The following is a 20235-nucleotide window of genomic DNA, read 5'->3' on the forward strand; positions in this document are numbered from 1 at the left end:
GTCTTTCTACTCATAGTAAAATAAACATGAGATATATGTATGTGTGTTTGTAGAGAAGTTCAGCCAGATGGGAAAGAGGCATCAGTCCTCTGGTGTCTTGCATGTGTATGTGGAGTGACTCTCTGCTAATCATCATCTCATCTCCTTCAGTAAGGAGCTGCTGCAATTGCCCCTGCCCTTCCTTGCATTGCTGCATAGAAAAGAGTAAAACTGCCTTTACTACAACAGCATGTAAAGGCCCTCTCAGGTTAAGGAGCCCATCACAGAAGAGAACATATCCTTGCTCTACAGATCTTAAGCTACCAAAGGGGGAAAAAATGGCAGCCTGTCAGAGAGCTGGACATGAAAAAAGAGGCAGGAGATTAACAGTGGCAGTACCTCCCACCTCTGAGCACAAGGTGAAGGGTGGGTAGTCATGGCCCAGCAGCACCTTCAAGCACTGCTTTGCCCTGCTGTTAAGGATTCATTATACTCTCATTGTCTATTGCAATCAACATAACCCTTGCTCTTGGCAGCCTTCTTCTGGGTTTTATACCAAAAAAATCAGCATTCGGTACCTGAGGTGCCAGTATGCTATCACAGACACGTGGGGAGACAGAAGGTGTAAAAGAAGTTCTCCTGCAACAACCCAATGCCAAAGACATTATTTAAAGCCATTTCCCTTTCCCCAAGTGCCTCATGACATCAAGCACAAGAAAGATCTTGGCGTTTCAGAAGCAGCAGCTTCATCCAGATTTCATGCCTGGAAAAGTCACAACCTTCAAATACAGGTTCTGTGGGGAAAATCCAGCTGATAAGTCACCCAGAGATTCCAAGCCACGGGCAGGGCAGTATAGCAGAGTGGCCTGGTTTGCAATTACTTGGTTTATCTGAGCCTGTGCCGAATACAGCTCAATGCAGAATATCCATCTCAGTGCAAAGCATTACATGCAGCACTTCTCTTCCAAGGATTTCTGCTGTGAGATTGGTAAGAAACTGGCTGGAGTAATAGCTCATTTTAAAGCACATTCACAGAATTAACTGATTAATTTTGCATTTAAAAACACTCCAACAGAACTGGATTCTGGTGTTGATATAGACAACTTAAATTGCTCAGTTGGTGTACAGACAATGGAACTGGTTGTATTAGACGGATTTTTTTTGAGAAGAAGAGTGTGTCTAAGAGAAAGGTCAATGAGTGAGCTTTTGAGATTCTTCATTTTTGAGTTGCTGGTAAAAGGAGAATTCCCTAAATGAGCAAACATTCTGGAGAATCCAACTGGGAACTGGTCAGTCAATATGGCTGTAAGGAGCATGGATGTTGTCCTAAAAGGGATTGTGATTTCTACAGAAAAGTTATTTTGATACCTTGCAGCTTGCTGCTGCATTCATCTGTTGCCTGAAGAATGGGGCTTGCATTAGAAAAAAATTTAGCAGAAATGGACTTTGCCCTGGTGGGGTTTTTTTCAGGGCTAGTCAAAAACAGGGCTTTGGTCTCTCACTGCGACTGTATTACAAAGAAACATCAAGAAATATCAAAGGGTGTTTAGGACCCACTTTCTGCAATTGTAAGTGACTGAGCAAACACAGTGATATTTGTACTGTTTTATTTTTTTCATGAGGGTTCAAGATGATCTTACTAGATAAAAATCAAGTATAACGGAAATGTTCCTTTTGCTACCTTTATTTTTACTTTGTTCTGTTGATCTTGATTAGGTGACAAGGTGAAAGAAAGGCAAAGTATTAGAAAAGAGCCTCTCTTATCATCTTTGAGTAGGAGTGTCAGTAACAGACTATTCTATAGTTTTCTTTGTTTTATGACATCAAACACTCAGTGTTGAATTGTGTGAGCAATTCACATCAATTCAATGCCAAATACTAATAACAGGAAAAAAAAGGTATCTGAAGGGTTTCAGTAATACAGCTGAGATTCTTTTAACTGATATATTCAATCATATCAAAGTAGGTTATTATACTTTAAGCTGTATCTTTGTCAGACCATCTTTTTTGAAATGAAAACAGTGTGGACAATAATAGTTAAGACTTTTCCTGTTGCTTTTTCCTGTGTTTGCATCCAGTTACCACATCCTTGATTTCTGGTTAAGCACAGTCCCTTTTTCTGGTTTATTCTGTTGACAACCATTTTTGCTGTTGACTTTGTACTAACAGAAGTTGAGCAAATGAACCCCAAAACAACAATGGTTAGGCTATAAAGGTTCTGAATTGACATCTCTGCCTTTACCACTGACCTGAGCTTATATTTTCCTCAAGAGTAGGAAACACGGACAGGCAGCCACTGAGACAGCCTCTGCCAGCATGCACATTGATTTATCCTCATACATGTCACTCCTAGAGCTGTGTCTCTCCCTCCTGAAACAATCTGTTATTGCTCAATCTGAAGTGACATTTGCTTTGTGCAAACTCTCTCTTACACAAGTAAGTATGCCTTAGGCTACATAAATAACCCAACCAATCATTCCGCCTCCCTGATTCAGGATTTCCTATTGCAAAGCTGGGGAGGAAAGCAGCAGAGAACTGAGTGTGTTTTCTGTGCCTCTCGCTTTCACTAGCATCTCTTCCAGACAGGGATCTCCATTCCCTATTCCCCATCCCATGTGTGCAACCGTTCTCCATCCCATTTACTAACCTGTAAAGGCACTAAGCACAAGTCTGACAGGCACAATTAAGATATTTACTCTGACCTCCCACATAGTAAAAGGCATCCATTTTTACCTAGTCATCACATATAAAGCAAAAAACATAACCTGTCCAATCTAGCTGTGGACAAATGCATGTAATTATGAGCGCTATTTCATCTGCTCAACCTGTTAAGCTCTGGACCCTATCCCAGAGCCTGTGAAAATTAACAGGAGTCTTTCTAATGCCAGACTGCATGTTTAACAATGGCTTTCAACACTAGATTCATGAGATAAAAATAAACAGAAATATGACTAATTGTCTATATTCAACATGCTGCTTGTTTCAAAGGATCTCAAGTGATATATTTTAGTTTAAATGACAGGCTTTCTTTTGATGTCTAATTACAAAACACGAGGAAAGTCTATGACTCTGCACAGTGCCAAGAAATTTCTTACTGAAAACTAATTTTTTGGCAGTAAATGCATTTTTCTTTGAGGACGCTTTCAGACAACAATTCCTGACCAAGTGTACTTTCTGCACCACTTAAATTCCATGTGTTAAATAGAGCATAAGTGGTTGTCAGCACGGGGAACAGCTATGTCCTTCCTGAACTGTAAACTGTTTCTTCTCTGTGCAGTTTGTTTATGAAATAAAAGGCAGAAATTTAACAGCACTGTTCAATCATTAATTTTTTGATTAATACTTTATTCTCAATTTGTCTGTAAGACTAGAGAGATTCTTCTCCTTTTTTTCTGCTGAGTATTATGCACTATTGACATTACACATTTGTAATAAATAGACATTACAACTTGTCTTGCTGCAGAGAACTCTGTGCAGGACTTTTTCCTACTTATTAAAAAGTGCAGATTAAACCATGCTAGTTGTAACAATCATTAGGAACTTGTAGTGTTACAGTCAGCACCATGCTGGGGTGACATTTCTCAGAATAAAGTAGCTGTCTCCCAAAATCTTGTTGCTCTTTTCACTCATGTTTGAAGAAAAGAGAGGAATTTTCAACCCGAGTCTGAGGCACAAATGGAGACATGGCCAAAATAGCATCTGTCAACAAGGCACTTATCTCTCACCAGAGGCTTTACACCAGTCTTTGGCCACGGCTGCAGCAGTCATCCCAGGCACTGTGGTGAGCTGTTTGCCTGGGAGAGATGCACTGTGCAAAGCTGCCACTTGTGTGCCCTCCTCTGACTGATGTCTCTAGCTTGCAGAGATTTTACACTCCATGTCTTTGTGTTCAGCAGATAGATACAGGTTAAAGCCATCTGTGTTTCCTACAACACTTTGCTGAAGATGCAGCTTGCTGAGCCACTTGGGTGCTACTGTACTTCTGATGCCCTTTTGCCACAGCAGTAAAGAGGTTTAGGAAAAAAGGCAATATTTCAAAGGCTGTGTGATAAGGGTGAAGGTGGAAGCCACTCAAAATCAATGTTGTTTAGGTCTCTCCTATAAGCAGATTAAAACTTTACAGCACAAAAAGGGAGTAGAGAAGATGTCAGTGCATCCCAGTGATGCCTGGGATCATGAGCAAAGGGGGAAGTGATGCAAAAGTGCACAGCACTGAATCTGTCAGCAAATTTAATGCAGCCTCTGGGGAAATGAGTGACCAACATTACCCAAACTACCTACTTTCTTCCCTGGTGCAAGTTACTTAGATGATTAAGTAAGTGTTTGCAGTCAGATAACCTCACTGTTTGAGATACTGAAAGTATTTCCTACAGTAAATACAAGGAAGTGTGGAACAAGGGCATACTGAAGGCAATAAGGAAACTCTGTCTTTTTGTCCTTGTTTCAAATGCATGAAAAACACCACTGTGTTTCAGCTGCTTCCTCTAAGCACTTCCCTCTAAAGATAGGGCACAATTGCTACTCCAGCAGAATTGCTTTACCCTCACATCACTTTTACAATCAAACAGCTTTTCCTGCTCTCACAGGTGTTTTGTCCCCTTCCTCCTTTAAATCCATTTACCCTTGCCCTTATCACTCACAGCCCAGAGGATGAGTTGTTCCCTACCTGTGCAGTGAGGAGTGGGTCGGTGTAAGCACTGGGTACCCCAGCCCTGACCCTGGCCACTGCCTCATCCCTCCTCCCGCCTCCCTGTCCAGCCTCCCACCTCCCTGTCCAGCCATCAGCAAGGTATTTCCCTCCCCAGCCAGAGCAGACCTGCACTGTCCCTGCCAAGCATTTTGAGATGAGTGGAGGTCCATTATAGTGTCCAGCTATTCCAAGCATTGTCAGAGAAGACCATGGACAATTCAGACAAGCTGTTCCTTCCAGAGGACACTGACTGGCAAGGACACAAACATAATGCATGACAGGTCTCCCTGTGTCTTCCAGTGTGTCATATTTTATAGCACTGAACAGTGACCCCTGATGCCATTGCCTTTGTCCCAGATAATCTCCACAGCCTGTCCTGTTTTGACAGATGCCCTCTGACCCTCTCTCCCAGTGAGACCCCCATCCCCAGCAGCAGCAGAGGTCATGGGAGGCTGCTCTTCCAAGCCTCCCATTTCATTTACCACTCAGTCTGCCCCTTGGACCCTTACACAAAAGGAAAAGTCAAAACCAGATTTCAGTGCAAATTGTGAAGGGCAAGGCTGAATGCCCAGTCTCCACTGCACCTCCGCATATCTTCTCCAAGGTTTGATTTTAGGCTCATTTAAATGTTGGCCTCTATATTAAAAATTTATTATCATTGAATAATGCTACTATCCTTCCTCCTTTACACATGATCATGTTGCACCAAAACACCACGATTACAGCATTGCCCTAAAATCAGCATCATTGATCCTGTCAGGAGCCTTCTAACCCTCCCCTACTGTACAGGGAGGTAGAATATGCTGCTGCACCTCTGGCTGCCAGATGTGGCTCCACCTTGGAGGCATCCAGACTTCAGAATACTGCAATGCCTTCAGAGTCAGGGTTTTGATCACTGCCTAAATTATCTCTCTTTTTGCTCATGAAAAATGCGAAGAGCCTCTTAAGTGCTGCCATAAACACAAATAAGGAGAATGAATGAGAGAGCCTGCATTGAAGACCTGTGAAATTTCATCCACAAACTGCCACTTTTTAGTGTCTACACTAATCAGGCTTAGATGGCATCCATCAACCCTGTAGAGATCATCTATTTCCAGCTATAGATTTCTCACTATGAACTCCCTGCACCATCCCAGCACAACTATTTGTGCAGTTTTGTACCATATTTAGCAGAGAATGGGAACATCTTATGGCCAAAATGTTGGCCTTCAACTTCTCTGCTCTGCTGTAGTCTAAATCTGAAAGGCCCTGAGATCACTGGGTACCAAGCTGATTTGTTACTGGATTTTGCCTGGATTGGCTTGGAATAATCATTTCTGTTCTCCAGATACGGCCCCTTTTGATGGACTGTAGGTTTATTGAAGTTGCAAACAATTATTTTTTGCCCTAACTTTTGATGAATGCAATTACAAGCATAAAGTAGAGCAGTTCTCTTAGTGCATGAAGTTGAAAAGTTTGTTAATCTTTGGGATTATTCCCAAACCCAGAGCACTGTACAGTGTATGGTGGGCAGCAACCCACAAAACAGCACTTCAGGAGAGTGGAAATTAGGATAGCTTAGGCCACCCTCGGAGACTGTCTTCCTAGTGAAGTGAACCTTCAGGCCTGGGCAGCTCAACTCTTCCCATTAGAAGTGTGCCAGTCATTTTCAGGCACAGGACAGCTTATAATTGTACAGAAGAAAAGCTATGTAGAGCCAGTGGCTGTGAGGAAAGGCAGATAACTAAGACATTTAAATGCCTGTGTTAAGGTAAAAGAAAATTATGCGCTTCTTTGTGACTCCAGGGCATGGAGCAAAAAGGAAAAGATAAATAAAAATACATTTGTGATGTGTGAAATGTTATTAACAGCCTATCCAAAGAACAGTAATTCAGGATTCTCTCTAAGCAACTGTACATTTGGCTCCATGTATCACAGTGCCTCTCTTTATCACAACACAGAAACAGGCAGCAGAGTGAGGATGCCTGTTCAAGCAGTGACTATGGGCTGTGCCACAGCTCCTATACTCTGTTACAGATGTTGGCAGCACTTCTGGTAAGAGGAAATTTAGAAATAGTGAATCACAGAATCACAGAATCACAGAATCACAGAATGACAGAATCACAGAATAATGAGGTTGGAAGAGACCTCTAAGATCATCAAGTCCAACTTATGTCCTAACACCTCAACTAAACTATAGCACCAAGTGCCATGTCCAGTCTTTTTTTAAACACAGCCAGAGGTGGTGATTCTACCACCTCTCTGGGAAGACGTGCTCAAGCATCTCAACATCCTTCTTAAACTGAGGGCCCAGAACTGAACACAGCACTTAAGGTGCAGTCTCACCAGCACCGAGTACAGGGGAAGAATGACCTCCCTGGTCCTGCTTGTCACACAATTCCTAATGCAGGCCAGGATGCCATTGGCCTTCTTGGCCACCAAGGCACATTGCTGGCTCATATCCAACTGGCTGTCGACCAGCAGCCTAGGTCCCTTTCTGCCTGAACACTGTCCAGCCACACTGTCCCCAGCTTGTAATGTTGTAGGGGATTTTTGTGGCCAAAATGTAGAACTCAGCACTTAGACTTATTAAACTTCATGCTGTTGGACTCTGCCCATCTATCCAACTGATCTAAGTCTCCCTGTAGAGCCCTCCTTCCTTCCAATAGATCAACACAATCTCCCAGCTTAGTGTTCTCTGCAAATAAGACTTGATGCCCTCATCCATGTAATCTATAAAAATATTAAATAGAACTGGTCCCAGCAGACCCCTGAGGGACACCACTGGTGACTCGCCCCAGCTGGATGCAGCAGTGTTCACCACCGCTCTCTGGGCCCAGACATCCAGCCAGTTCCTAACCCAGCGAAGAGTGCTCCTTTCCAAGCTGTGGGCTGCCATCTTCTCCAGGAGTGTGCTGTGGGAGACAGTGTCAAAGGCCTTGCTGAAGTCTTTCCTGCACCCACCAGACAGGTCACCTGGTCATAGAAGGAGACCAGGTTGGTTAGACATGACCTACCCTTTGTAAACCCATGCTGACTGGGTCTGACACCCTGACCATCCTGTGAGTGCTGTGTGATAGCACTCAGTATGAACTGTTCCATTATCTTACCTGGTACTGAGGTCAGGCTAACTGGCCTGTAATTGCCAGGATCCTCCTTCCTTCTTTTTTTATAAATTGGTGTCACATTGGCCAGTTTCCAATCATCTGGAACCTCGCCAGTGAGCCACAACTCTTAGAAATAAAACTTCATAAATGTAAGATAAATGATGGAAAGCGGCTTTGCAAGGACTGAATCTTAGGAAGTCTCTCAGTGATATTTTGTACCTGGGCCCCAGGGAGGCAGCAGACCTCCCTGTGGGATGGGTCTGGCTGACATATGGGGCCCTCTGTTCCCCTCAAAAGGGAATCACCCACTACAATCACCCTTCTTTTCTTCTTGATGTTAGAGGTGTAATCCATTTTTTAGATGAGTCATAAATGGGAGGCTCACTGGGCAGACAATTATCTTCTAAATCATCTGGCTGGCTCTCTAGATCCAGGGCCTCATACCTATTCTGAAGGTATGAATTAAAGAACAGGAGGAAATTCTGCAAAGTTAAATGAAAGCATCTGACAGGATTGAAGATAATTCACAGGAAGTTATGATAGTTGTTGAATATTTTTAACATGGCTAACTGAGAAAGAAGAGAATTATAAAACTAATTCTTTTCAGAGCACAAGACAACCAAGAGAATATTTGGAGCGGGGCATGGTTAGCAGCACTGGGTTGAAGTGGCAAATAGAAAACATTAGCTCAGCTAGAAAAAAGTGGAAAGATCAGATTTATTATACTGTGGAATAGCCTCCTGAGGGAAATATGGGAAGTCTATTGCTTGTTCATTTTAAATAATCTGGACAATGTGATGAAAAGGGCACACTTGGGGAAAAAATCTTGTCTCAGCAGAAAGTGAACACACAAAAAAGCAAACCCTCCCCTAAACCCCAAACCCTCACTAACATCTCTTCATTTGTACTGATTTTCTCTAACTTAGACCATTTCTAAGTGGCACAGAATAGCTTGCTGAGCTTTTCCAAATTGTCCAATGTGGACACGACCCAACCATCATCTGAGGAAGGAGACCCCATTTCCTACCACAGGGATATTAGGCCATTTCTGTCACCTACTATCAAACCACAGGACCAAATTTATTACTCCCTAGGGTCCCAGCAGAGAGTCAATTACCTGTGAAGCTCAGAGCAAATATCTAACCCCACCATGTACACAGGCACAGCAATCATTGGAGCTGCAGATGAACAGCACTGATGGCTCCCCCACAGGGATTTACTGTTGACTTCATTCCCCCTGCTCCCAAAATTATGTGGAGCACCTGAGTTTTGTTTGCTTCTTTTTTACTTATGGAACTGCATTTATCCTCAAGGTTTTTTGCACAATACACAAACATCACTGTTTTATTATCCTTCCACTTTTTGTGGGTGTAAGGGGGCTCTGCACTGGTCTTGTCACTTTTCATACAGAGGAAGGACAAAACCCAGGAGCCTATGATACTTGAGAGACTTTGCTTATGTTTCTTTTGTGCATAGATCCCCACATACTTAGTTGCCTATTACAATGCCTGTAATACTGACAGCTAAGTGTAGCCTCCAGCTCTATAATTTTTCCACTCTCAGCTTATCTTTTCAGATTTTCAGATTTATCACACGTCAGTGAGGGGGATATATTTATCTTGGATAAATAAAGTCTTTGTTCTTCTAATTGAGAGCTGAAATAAATTTGTGAGAGGAATGTCTTATAGTAACACCTTATAAAACTTTGAGAGGATTTTTAAAAGAATAAAAAAATGTTTGGGCAAATCCAAGATATTCTGTTTCCCTAAACTTACTTAATTTTCAGACTTTTGAACAACCTTGTGATAGTTAATTCATTTTCTACTATTTCCTAATAATAGTTGCCCAAGTTTTGTTGCAAATTACAATTTTGAAATTAAAACTTGAATTTTCAGAGTTAAAATATTGATGCAAACTGTTTAAGTGTCCTTAAATTCAAACACTCTAAAAAAGATGTTGACATGTTAAATAAAATTCTCTGCTCTGTCTGGAGCATTTGCAACCATTTCTACAACAACGTTTCATAAAAGCCCAGAATAAAGGAAAATTAGGGGGTTGATTATTATTGATTTAAACATGTCTACAGTGTATTTGAAGTTGTGACTACAGATTTTCTAGAAACATCCAAGGTTGCCCCAATAAAGAGAGCAGAAAAGAGGAGCAGCAGAAAGCATCTATAACAATAGCACTCTGCTACTGCTTACACCCTATGAACCAGATTTCTGTACAGAGAAGGTGGGTTGTGCCCATTTGCAAATCTGTCTCTAGCACTGATCATAATTTCACCCCTAGACCTATTATTCTATAGGTCGAAGATAGTTTGTCTCCATTGATTTCACCAGTAAAATATGCTACTTTTTCATAGCAGTAGAGAAGATGCTAAATGGTCTTTACATCAAGAGAATCCCTGCAATGTCTGACACTTTCACAGTAATTAATGAGTCTGATCTAAAACCTAGCATGCTACATAATGAACTCAGCAATCAAAACTTGTACCTCGTTGGTAGTATTACTGCACTGACAATTTTACATGTCTAGAAGCTTTTACTCTATGTCAGGGAAATTTTTAAAGACAGATAATGACACTATCACTATTCATCCCCTTTATCCACCTCCTCAGTGCCTACTAGGGAGAAACAATCAGTTTAACTTGTTCTGCTTTATAAATCTCTTCTGTAAAGTTTGATGCATAAAGATACATCACATTAATTGTGCTCAGTGAAGGAAGATGTGATGAGATGTGAAAAGTAATTATTAAAAAATACCCAGTATGCATTTCATTTAAACAGTCATCATATATTTATTTAAGGTAAAGATCCATGCTATATAATTAGGTCAGCCACTATTTTAAGAATTGTCTTAACAAGCAGCAGCAGCCCACTCAGGCAGCAGATTAGTCAGTGTGTGCGTGCAGACAGAAAGCCAGCTGGACCGGGAGAGCAGCGAAGCCAGGTTCACATGGATGGGCTGAGTGTGCTTGATGAATCCCCTTTTCCCTGGATTATTTTACTCATCTATTCCTGTTTTAAATTGACAGTTGAGATTACCTCTGTAATTGTCAGTGGAGCTCAAACCAAGGATTCAAATTCAGTCTTGTTTTTCAGTATCTCATTTTTATGAAACTTAGTTCTCCCCTAGTCTCATGGTTGTCATCCATCCTGTCCCTAAGTTTCCCTATCTGATTGACTGTATTTTAATATCAAGCTGAATTTCTCACTTCTAGCCTAAATCAGCCCAAATAGTTGCATCCCTCTTTGCTGTATTTGAATGACATTTAAGTCCAAATATCTTTTAAATAAACATTTTAAAGAATTTTGATCAAACAGATGAATATTATTCTGACCTTTTCTCAAATTGCTTTTGCCATCTAAATTTTAAGTCTTCTAACATTCATTGACTGCAAAGTGCAAAATCCACTATGTAAATATGTGCAATGGCAAATTTTAAAGTCCATACTATTTTAAATACTATTTATTGGATTAAATATTGAGCAATGACTTCCAAATCTCAAAATATTTCAAGATGTGTATTTGGAACTCTAATTTACTTTTGCTTCTAACTCTTGACATGTATTTTTAAAAATTTGCTCTACATTTGGGAAAATTGCAGGTTTTTACTACAAGGTAGAGATCTTAAAATCATTTGATTTCCTTAGCTGAACAGCTATGAAGCTCACTCAATAACAAGGTTAGCAATAATATCTTGGCATTGGTGGCACTGGAGTATGAATATTGCCTATAGATAATTATTCCATGCAACTGGATTGAGTTAATAATGAATACACTCACAGAAGCAATCAACATACACTCCAAGATATGTCATTAAATTAATGGCCAAAATTGTACAAAGTTTCAATGCAAAAATTGTTTGCCCAACTCCAATGTTTTCCTGCCAGAGCTAAATATTTGTAAACGATATAGAATGTACTAGATGAAATAAGCAATTTTCAGTTATTTTCCTCCAACAATCCTTAAAAAAATACCAATCCATTGTTTATCAGTTTTTCTCATGTCACTACTATTAACAATTTGGAGAGCGCCTCCAATGACTCCATATCCCAGATATGTTTTTTACCCTCTTCAATCCCTGTGTGTATTTCACACTTATCCCTCACCTCCTAAGGCCAGGTGCTTCATTGTCTCCAGCCAGGTACCATGTGAATAGTCTCCACATTGACTTTGTCACTCATCTGGATCTCTGTGTGACCACATCAGCCCTTAGTGTCTTCTTATGTTTGTCCCAGATACACCTTTTACCTTCTGGACCCTCTTCCCTGAGGTCTCCCTGTGTCTTTGTATAATGTCACCCCTTGCTCTCCCAGCTGTCACTAGCTTAATCATTGGAGTGTTTTGAGATGTCTCCACTCCTTCCTGCTAACCTTCCTATTCTTATTTCTTCCCACTTGTGTTCATACCCACTTCAAATAAGATTGAGGAGGGCAGGGACTTCAGTTATGACTGCCATGCTAAACACCTTGATACAACAGAGCTAATTGGCTGGCACAAAACCTATCCACTGAGTGTAGAGATGCTGGTCGTGGGTTCGTGTTTTGTTTTGTTTGTTGTTTTTTGCTTGTTTGTTTGCTTTTTAATTTTTTTTTTATTAACCAGAATATTTTAATAATGTTTTCTATGTTAGTAAATTAAATGTGTTCAGGAAGCACAAGACAGACACAAAACTGCTCTATACTTTCCTCAGGATCAACCTGTTCAGGAGATAACTTGCACTACCTTTTGGTTCCACTTGGTCACATGAGCCCAGTCACATCCTCAAGACCTGTGACAGTCAGTTCTTGGGTAAATATATGCAAATGGGTAATGTGTAGCTCCTGTAGCTCCTCCTTTCTACATGTATGCCTCTTTCTAAAGTCTTGCTTTAAACAGAAATATTTCTTTTGTTGTTTCCTTATCTTCCCCAAGCCTTGTTTTCAGTCCTGTAATGCCAGCTCTCTTTCCAGTCCTTTGTAATATCAGCCCTCACAAATTTAGACTTCTAAGCACTCTGGACAAGGACTGACACTCCTTTCTTGAACAGTCCCTCATAAAATGGATACCAGCTCACAGCTGAAGATTCAAAGTCCTACTACACCAGGAGCAATATAATATTAGTCAAAAAGCACAAATTATTAATTTAGCTTTTTGGTCCTTTTTGTGAATGTTTACAACAAACTGTAATCGGAAGTATTCATCTTAACAAGTTGGTTCAATGTCTTAAAAAATTTGAATGGTACATTTGTTCACAAATTATGTTTATGTACCTTTCAGCACTATATAGTTGCAATTCACCACCTCGGTGTCCACTTGTTCACTTAATGCTACCAATTTTTAGTTCCAAGAGAAGAAAATTTAAGCTCTGGTTTACATAAACAATTCTAGTACTTTGGGTTTAATTCTCTCTTTTGGAAAAAAAGATCTGTAGAAGTTAAAGTTTGTTCTAAAATCCTAAAACATATTTTCAGTGAAGATTTGTTATGAACAATACAAATGTTTTGAACAGAGTGTGGGATTATGGCTGGCCAAATCACAAATTTCTCATCATTCATTTGGAAAGACAAGGAAAAACAAACATGATCTTCTCCTCATGTTAGGACACCTTTTGCCAGTCCTTTCCTACCAGAGGAACTGCATGGGACCGATGTCTATCTTGGTTTGTCTCACTGTTTTCTGCAGCACTGTGCCTGAGCACCAGACTTACCTGATAAATTGGCCAACTTCCCTGTCTGGACAACAATTCAGGGCTTTTACATGCTCTTATAAAAATCCATCATCCCTATTGAATGTCCTGGCTGCTGACAGCTGATGAAGCACTGAGGCTGTGACTGCAGCTCTGAACCCACTGGCCAGCTCAGCTCTCTTGGCTCTCAGCTGAGCTGCACCATCATACACAGCCCCTGAGCTGGTGTGCTGGTGGGACTGGATGGATACGGTGACATCACAGGTGTAATTAATCAGCATTAAAGACTGAGCTCATATTTAGAAGTCTAAAAAAATGCTATAGCTCTTTCACTGTGCTTAACACAGGTTGAGGGGATGACTATAATGATATGGAGGCTAACTTTCCCTTGGGGTCTCTCCAATAAGGTCAATAGCATCTGAGAAAGCCTTATAAAGTCTGGAGGAAGAGAAGGAACCAGAACCTGGTCAAGACAGGGAACTCGTATATAAACTCAGAGTTAAATATTTACTTTTATGCTGAAACACTAAAGGAAATTATATTATGTCAATATTGTAGTGGAAAGACAATGGGCACTTTCATTGCTGGGTACGTTAAACAGATCTTCCGGCCCATCTGGATTTTCAGGAGAAATGTGTTGATCCATTTCAGGTTCATCTTTCATTACTGATTAGTGGTAGATCATTTTTCTTTGTAGAAAAACATACATGAAGAAGGAAATTGTACTTGGTGTTTTTCTTATGTGTACCAGCCAACTCTTTCTCATCTCAGAATAGCTCCAGGTTTTTATAACAAAAGATTTTGTAACTTATAAAAAACCCCAAACCAACGGAAGGTTAAAGAATAGATCCTTTGTTTAAAAAAACTACACTTCCAAGTTCTGAGAGTTTGCTTCACTAAATCTAGTGCACTGCTCCCTGCAGTTATATCCAGAAGATTTGAAATCCATTAATGGAGCAGATATAAAGGAAGCTGAGGGACAGAACAGTCACACTGCATAAGTTTAATGACCCATTGTCCTGGTTTTAATCCCAGGCAGCAGCTAAGCCCCATGCAGCCATTCACTCATTCCCCCACCAGCAGGATCAGGGAGAGAATCAGAAGCATAAAAGCTGGAAAATTCATGGCTTGAGATAAAGACAATTCAATAGGGAAAGAAAAAGCATGCACAGAAACAAATTAAAACAAAGAATTAATGCACTGCTTCCTGTGGGTAGGCAGGTGCTCAGCCACCTCCAGGAGATCAGGGCCCCATCACATGTAATGGCTGCTTGAGTAGACAAATCCCATCACCCCAAACCTCCCCTCTTTCTTCTTTCCCCCACTTTATATACTGAGCATGATGGCCTGGAATATCCCTTTCATCAGATGGGGTCACCCTTCCTGGCTGTGTCTCCTCCCAGATTCCCATTCTCCCCAACTTCTTCACCAGTGTGGCAGTACAAAAAGCAGAAAAGACCTTGGGTCAGTGCAAACCCTGCTCAGCAACAACAAAAACATCTCAATATTATCAACCCTGTGCTCAACACAAATCCAAAACACAGCCACACTCATCACTGTGAAGAAAGTTGATAACTCTACCCCAGCCAAAAACAGCACACGGATCTAGTGCTACATTTTGGTTGCAGGGTAAACGTATCAGGTGCTGCAGAGAGATGGAATCTCCTAGTAGGAGACACAGGTTTCAGAGATTTCTTCATGGAAAAAAGCAGCCTGGCTCTGCTTGATGCCATGGGGCTGGAAGCTAGACACCTGCTCCCTTTTCCACTATCCCACACAGGTCAATTGTAAGTTTTGCTGTTATAGACATGTAATTAACTTTATCTTTTTTTTAATGGATGGTTGAGATTGGATGATACGATAGGGACATCCACTAGAACTGCTTGTGCCAAAATAAACAGTTGGTTGGGTTGTGAAGGACTCATATCCAGCAGCCATCTGTTCTATCTGCAAGCACCCAAGCAGCCAAAACCCTTCATCCAGATCTCCTCACCTGCCCCTGGAATGACCACAGTGAATCACCAGGGTTTCCACCACAGTGGCAGCACTGTGGGACCAGCCACAGGCTGGGGCTGGGCAAGGAGCAGCACCTTGATCTCACTGCAGCTGCAGACAGCTGAGGCTCCCTGACAAAGCCTCTTCTACAAAGATGTGGTGGCGAATGTGAGACTCATAGTGTTGACAAAGCCCTGTGCAGACAAACTGAGTCTTGCTTGGAGCATTGTTTCAAAAAGCTTATTTTGTAAGTAATACCTGTAACAATGAGACATCTTGGAGATGTTCTTTAGAACCAGAGAGTAAATTAAAATGCTGCCATGGCACAGAGGTCTGAAAGATCTTTGAACAAGCAAGCAGACAAGTCTCAAGAAAACACTTGTCAAGAAAACTAGACAAGTCCAGCAACACAAATAATTTAGTTCCTTTTTGAAACCACTGCACTTTCAACTACTTAAAACCACTGGGTTAGGAATGATTGTATTTGGAGTTGTGATGGAAAAACTGTCTCAACAATTAAACTAAATTAGTTTCTGTAAAGAAAAGCTCTGAACCATGTCCACTATGCATGCTACCCTACTGTTTTTTTATTTTTGGTTTGCATCTTGCAAAGCAGTGCATTGAGGTAGAGCTCAACAGACAGACTAGTCAGGGTCAAGATTTCTGCAGACCTGTTAATTTTTGCTTCAACATCACTCTTACCTTTCAAATACATGAATAAATCTGAGAGCCTGAGTTCCTGATGTATTAATACTTCCTCCCTCTGCAGTTAGATTCTTCTACTTTTAAGGAACAATTCTTTCCCTGGAGTTGCAAAACATTTTTCCCACATCTGCAAGCTTCTTCAGGACAAGCGATACAACATTTGCCCAAACATCGTATGCTTTTACGATTGTTTAAGGGGTTTACATGCGTAATAAGCAGTTTGTCTGGCTGTTCAGCTGTGATTTATGAACCTTTCATAATTATAAAATTACAGCAAACTTGTCCCTGCTCAGTTCACTCTTCATCATTATAAATGTACCTTCACAAAGATCTGAACACTCTCTCCCACTAAATCACTCCTGTTGCCTAAAACTCAGAAATCTGACCCAAAGGTGACCACTGATTACACCAAAGAGGGTCCAAGAACATTGGTCTGATGAACAGTCAGGTGAGATAGATTAGACAGAGAGATAGATAGATAGATAGATAGATAGATAGATAGATAGATAGATAGATAGATAGATAGATAGATAGATGATGTACTGCCAGGGCTAGCATAGGCTTCCTTGTGCAACCTCACCATCAATGCTCTACATTGCTCTGGAGCAGCTACATACAAGGGAATAGCTCAATCTCTGTCCTAGGCATCAATGAGAGAGTGTCAAAATGTTACTGATTTGGCGACGTTATGTAAGGTATAGGCTAAGCAGAAGAAGGAGCGCTGGCTACTCCTCAAGTCTTCACAAACTTGGATAGAAACTACAGGCTTGAAAAGCACACACTAGCACCACCCCGTGCAAAGCCCAGGGTGGGACTTTGAAAACATGCTGTTTCATAATCCCACCCCTCCTTAGGAGCTTCTCCGTGCGTGAAGGATTGGAAACATCCCGGAAGCTGCTCGCCCCAAGACATGCTGCCAAGCAGCTTTGTTTTACAATTACCCCATACTAAACCACATTGTAAGATAATTATTTCATTAGTTGGAATGCATGTTGGGACAGAGCAATTTTTGCCCTTTCCTTTTCATCTCCAGTTAGAAACAACATGGGAAGAGCTGCATAGGGAAGAGAAAGCCTTTGAACACCCGTGTGTTTATTTCTCTTTAATAGCTCTGAATCCAGAGAAAGTTAGGGAGTTCACTGGCAAGAGTTAAATCATCAACAGACCTGGCCAAAAAATTTACAAGCCTTACCTGATTTATCTTATTCTGCATGATAAAAGTACAGGCAGAGTTAAATATACTGTCCTGCTTGACCAGCTGTGATCAAGCATAGCTATTTCAATAATTCCAGCGGTCATCCATTATATCCCCACTCTGAAAGGCAGGTACTGATCACTCTGTTTTGCCATCACTTAAAATAGAAAGAGTTAATCAAACATACTGAAACATTTAATATAAGCAAGCCCAAGGCAATAGACAGGACAAGATTCAAATCTTTCAGAGAAATAGATTGCTGCTGTCTGATGAGTGGGCTGAAAGATGTAGGATATTTCTAAAGCTAAACAAATGAGACTGAAGAATACAGACTTTGACTATAAAGACAAAAGATCTGGCAATGTGTTGTCTATCACCTGCAAAACAAGACCCTGAAATAAATACGTGGTTTCTGAAAAATGAAAGAACTTGTTCAACATGCATGAGCTTCAAGAGATGTCTGAGATGAAAGTCTTGCTGCGTTTTGTCCAGAAAAGAGGTGCAGTGACAGTTACAGCAGGATCACAGAAAGAATTGAGGGCTTGCTGTAGCAGGATGGAGTCCTCTTCAGTGTGCCCCCAGTGTGCCCTTCTGGAACATTCAGTGGTCTGATTTAGCGCCCAAATCCTACAGAGTGGGCTACACGCACTGATAGCTGATTTTCAGTCATGTGCCTCTTCCACTCTCATATGAATCTCTTAAAATGAACTCCTACAGCTATTTCTTCCTCCTCTGGTTAATTTATTCTTACTTCTGTAAAGAACAATTGACTTGGGGGGCACTGATCTGCAACAGTCATGCAAATGGGAGTTTGATTACAAATTGAAGAAGCGTAAATCCAGCGAGCTGTGTAAGGTTGGCAGTGTAACAGCAAATCTTATTTATGCAAAAGTATCAACTCAATAAATAGTATATTTAGAGCTCCTTTCTCCTCAGTTTATTAAAGCAACCATGACTGGTATGTAATCAGCAGAGGTGACTTATACAGAGTAAAAAATTAAATCCAAACAGGAAAAAGTAAATAAAGGAAATGTATCCTAGAATGATTTCACTTTTAATATTCAGAGATGTAACCTGGACAAATCATCTGGATTATCTTCAAATCAATAATCCCACAATTAAGTGCACAGTCACACAGCATGAAGACTAAAATCAGAAAAATCTAGAGTGTTTGATATCTAGGCTTGCTTGTTTTTATTGAAACACAGACATATAGGGGGTGTTCCTGCTACACAATGTGAGGAAAGCTCATTCTCAGGATAATGCCACTGAGAAATGGATTGAATCCAGTGATTAATTTGACATATGTGTCACAGCATGCACATACTTGCACCTGCACGCAAAGGTATAAAACTAAAATGTAGGTTATTTGATATGAAAGTAAAATCTGTGGTGGCACTGCTTCAGAGAACAAGTGTATTTCACAGCATCACACCCTTCCCTTGGTTGTTTATTTATCTTATCCTGAACCTCACAGCCATTGAAAGCACGTACAAATGATATCTTCCTCTAATCAAAATCAGATGTGGTTTGCTTTACAGAACAAAAACAAAGGAGAGGAAGAGGGTGGATCCAAGGATCCTGCAGGTGTGTGCCCCACTGAATGGGATTTCCACAGTTCATCCCACTGCACTTCAATGGCCTCATCCCAGTCCATCAAGGTCAAACTTCTGGACAGATCTGCTTTCTTCTGAGTTATGTACTGCAGCCTGCCATCCCTGGGCACCACAACCACCAGAGCTGTACTGCTTGGCTCACACAGTGGCTTGTCACAAGCCTGCTTGAGAGGGAGAAAGGGTTCCAGCTCAACAGTACTGATCACAGCAGGTCCTATATGCCCACCAGTTAACAGAAGCTGCAGTGCCTTGAGGGACACCAATTTCAGTGCAAAATATAATCGAATTTTTTAATCAGAGCTGAAGGAAATTAAGTGAGATAGAGTGTTGCATTAACTTCTAGTACACTGATGTGAAGGAGCTGCATTTGAAATAGATGTGGCTTATAAAACATTATGTGACAGTAAATAAACATAAATGACTGGGTTTGGAGGTTAAAATGAGGTTTTAAGATGAGCTATTCACACGGGCATTTTGATTCAGCAAAACTAATATTCTCATTCTCTTCCTAAAAATCCTAACGCAGCTCTGAGAACAGAATTTTCCTGTGTTCCTGCCTGGTCCGCGAACATTACATCTCTGGGACCTCTGATCAAATTGCTTGGAGAAGAGCTGTGTGACAGAGAGCTGTGAGGAGGCTTGTCAGGTTTTTACACTTTGCTTCAGAGTTGATTTTAGCTCACATCACCTTTGGTGAAACCTCCTAAGCTACCCTGCAAACATGCTTATTACTGGCTGTGTACCACACTCACCCTGATCCACAGATTGACTTCCCACCTGCACCTCAGCCTTGACCCATCATCATCACAATTATGCTGATGTCCAGGGCAACTGGCTGCCCTGCAGTTGTCAGGACAGTGGAAAAAGCTCTGTCTGGCAGGTCCTGCCCTGACATTTCTAATGAGGGCTGGCCCTTACTGCTCCTGGACAAATCCTGGCATCCAGTTTTGTAATTTCTGAGGCAAAAAAGTCTGTACGTCTTTGAGCTAGGACAACAACCACATGGAAGCATCATCACATTTTAGTCCATGTCTTTACAGAAGACTCAATTCTTTCTAGTAAAAATCTTCGATTTGGACTCATAATTAAAGATGTTACACAGGCTTTCATCTTGACAGTGAAATTTACTTGCTGGCCACTATTCAGCATGTATCTGTCATCCTCTGTTACATTGGGAAAATATTCCCAATACCCAAAAACTATTCCCAATGACAGTTCTCAGCTCTCAGTTCCTTGATAAGCACATAGACAACTGAATAGAGCAGTGCAAAAAAACCCCAGAAATATTTTCATAAG

The sequence above is a fragment of the Taeniopygia guttata genome, chromosome 3, assembly GCF_048771995.1.
Source record: "Taeniopygia guttata chromosome 3, bTaeGut7.mat, whole genome shotgun sequence".
Classification (NCBI taxonomy): domain Eukaryota; kingdom Metazoa; phylum Chordata; class Aves; order Passeriformes; family Estrildidae; genus Taeniopygia; species Taeniopygia guttata.